Source organism: Suncus etruscus, chromosome 3 (assembly GCF_024139225.1).
Source record: "Suncus etruscus isolate mSunEtr1 chromosome 3, mSunEtr1.pri.cur, whole genome shotgun sequence".
NCBI classification, from domain to species: domain Eukaryota; kingdom Metazoa; phylum Chordata; class Mammalia; order Eulipotyphla; family Soricidae; genus Suncus; species Suncus etruscus.
Window position 1 is genome coordinate 80,936,012 of NC_064850.1, and position 3,379 is coordinate 80,939,390.

The window sequence follows — 3,379 nt, forward strand, 5'->3', positions numbered from 1 at the left end:
CAAAATCCTCATGGGCTGAATGTAAAATCTATAATAAGTCTTCTATCTTCAAGCATTTACCTGTCAGTGGCAAAGAGAAGAGGTATAAGACCACACCACTTGTAGGAAATTAATTATAGAATTTCTGCACATTATTATTATATATTATCATTATTATTAATCCCTGGGTGATTTTGTTTATTTAAAAAGTATCATTTCAAGTTTTTGAAAGGTAGTTACAAACTACCAGTCTCTGGAGATACTCTTCACCAAAATATCTAACTTAGGCTGTCCTAATTGAAATATATGTCAACTAGTCAAATAAAATAAACTCCAAGAGAATATAAAAAGTATAACCTTTAGGAGATAATATTAAAAGCTTTGCAAATGTGTCACTGTTAAAACACCTAAGTTTAAAAATAAACGAAGCCCAAATGTTTTGACAATCCTGCTAAAATGCAAAGTAAAACATCATTTCTCATATTGTTTCTGAGATCACATGATCTTCGTGTTTTTACACTTAAACACGTTTAATACATCTAGCCTCAGCACCTCTATATAAAAATATATTGGGTGACTAATAATCAACGCATTACTTTTTATTCTGTTTTCATATTCAGATGTTTTCTTGGTATATATATATTATTATGTTTATTACCTTTGCTTATTAGTGTGTGATATAGAAGTTTATTTGTATGTCATGTGTTTCATATTAGTATAAAAGTCTTCACAAAAAATTTAACAGTAAATCAAATAATTTTATTCAATTGCAGGGAATACTTAATATTAATAAAACAGTAAGCCTGGTGAATGTCTAGAAATATCAGAGACGACAAAGGAATGTGAGTTTTTACTTCATATTTTTGTGCTATTTAAAAATAATTCAAAGCAAAGCCTAAGTACTCTAGCAAATAAAATTAGCATTTTAATTTTTACTTTATTTAAACAAATCAAATTAGTATTATCTGAATACTTTAACAGTACTACAATACCAATAACCATCAATGTACCTATTTAATTTCTAATACTTGGCATTGCAAACTCCGTTTGTTGCCCTGTTTTATATTGTAGCTATATGTCTCTTATTTTTTAGTGTATTAAGACCTTAAAATGAAAGTAAGCAAAAAGAAAAACACTATTTATAAGGTTGTTTTTGTTTCATTTGAATAATATAACATTTACAGAGGTAAAGATTTTTAATATGTTCTAAAGTGTCTCAGTATTACATTACACTTTTGACAGAATATAGTTTTTTGAGAAAAGGAAGTATCTTTTTCTAAAGATGAATATAAAATATAAATTATCATTTTTTTGGTCAGCAGCAAAGTCCTTAATTTTGTGGAGTTTGTGAAATATGTTCTATGAGTATCTCATGCTTGCTTCTAGTCAGATATTAGTAGATTTTCATTTCATGAGATCAAGTAAGATATGAAAATATTCAGTGTTTTCAAATTCCATAGGATATAGTATAATCCTAGTAATATAAGAAAAAAGATGGATTTAATTTGCATTCCTTTATTATCTTTGATGAGGTTAAATGTACATTTATATTCAAGTAATTTATTTCTTAACAATGCATCCTTTTCTCAGTATTTCTTTAGCATTTAAAATGTTTTGACTTCAGCATATTTTTTCATTTTAGTTTGACTATAATTAAAGTTAGAATTTCATATATATAATAATCTTCATTCAATATTAATATTAAAATTGTTACTGCTAAATGAAATCTTTTTCTCTTTATGAAAAACTTGTCAGTCCTACCATTATCTTGACTAATATAGGATAAATTAAATGATCTATTACAAATGGCAAATAACCACGGTAATTGAGAAGAATCTTAAAATGGTTTAAGGACTGAATATTTAATAATGGGTTTTAAGAAATGTATTATACTTGTGAACATGTTGAGAAAGTGTTTTCTTGTTTTAAAGTCTTTATGTCATTATTCAATGTGCATTGATTATGTCATAAATTTTAATAATAATTTATTTAACCACCATGGTTATAAGCATGTTTGTAATTGGGTTTCAGCCATAAATGTGCACCCCCATTTACCAGTGCAACTTTTCCACCACCAATAGGACATCCTCCATTTCCCTTCTCCCCCACCCCCTACTGTCTTTGAGACAGGCATTATATTTCTCTCTCTCTCTTTGTCATGGTAGTTGTCAGTGTAGTTATTTCTCTAACTACAATGATCACACTTTGTGGTAAGCTTTATATCATGGGCTGATCCTTTCAGCTCTCATCTCTAGTCTCTGTAGTAGTAATAATCCTATTACTATAATACATGATACATGTAATATGTAGTATTATTACATAGTATATTGTGTATATGTATGTCTACATGTATGCATACATGCATATATGTAATAACATATATTATATAATATCTCTATGTTATATTTAATATATTATATAATATATTTATAGTAATGCTATAATATTAGCATTATATAATACTATAATAAAATATGACAATATAATGTTGAACATATGTAATATATGATACATAAAATAATATAATAGTACAATAATACTACAATTAAATAGTAATACTATTTAATGAAAAAATCATTCAAAATTATCCTAAAGATTGCCAGAAATAAGTTATCCTTCTGGTATAATATTTTCCTCATAAGCTCTTTTTAAAACATTAGTTCTTTTTATTTTTTTGTCCCCCCATTCACAATATAGACCAGGCAAAGGGCCTGGGTTGAGTGTATATAGAGTGCATTTACTGTACCTCCTCTTTCTATACAGTCAGTGTAAAGAACACAGCCTTTGGTAAGCATTGGGAGGCCTTATCTTTTCTTTTCTTTCTTTCTTTCTTTTTTTGTTTGATTTTTTATATATATACTAGAAAAACCCTTCACCAGTGCAACATTCCCATCACCAATATGCCAAGTGTCCTTCCTCCCAAACCCACACCGGTCTGTACTCTAGACAGGCTTTCATTAGCTCTTTTTAAATATAATGATCATGATATTCAGAAAAATTTCTAATATTTCTTTTATACTTAAGGTTTTATATAATTTTGTAATGTGACCTTTTCCCTTGATACTATCATTCTAACCTCTTTTTTTTTTTTTTTTTTTTTTTTGGTTTTTGGTTTTTGGGTCAGACTTGGTGGCACTCAGGGGCTATTCCAGGCTCTGTGCTCAAAAATCGCTCCTGGCAGGCACAGAGGACCATATGGTATGCTGGAATTTGAACCACCTTCCCTCCTGATCTGTTGCTTGCAAGGCTAAAGTCCTACCGCTGTGCTATCTCTCCTTCCTACCACTGTGCTATCTCTCCGGCTGCATTCTAACCTCTTAATTAAATATTTTAAAAAAAATCTACAGGAATATCTGAAAAGCTAAACTTCAAACATTTTAAAAAAGCAGAAACAGTAACA

At 28.8% G+C, this 3,379-nt stretch overlaps 1 non-coding gene across 1 annotated transcript; it reads right to left on the bottom strand.

Moving 5' to 3' along the window:
• Positions 1-2,651: 2,651 nt before the first annotated feature.
• On the bottom strand, positions 2,652-2,783 carry LOC126005139 (small nucleolar RNA SNORA51). The gene has a single exon (XR_007494313.1). It is a non-coding gene; the product is annotated as a small nucleolar RNA SNORA51 (small nucleolar RNA).
• Between the last annotated feature and the right edge of the window lie 596 nt (positions 2,784-3,379).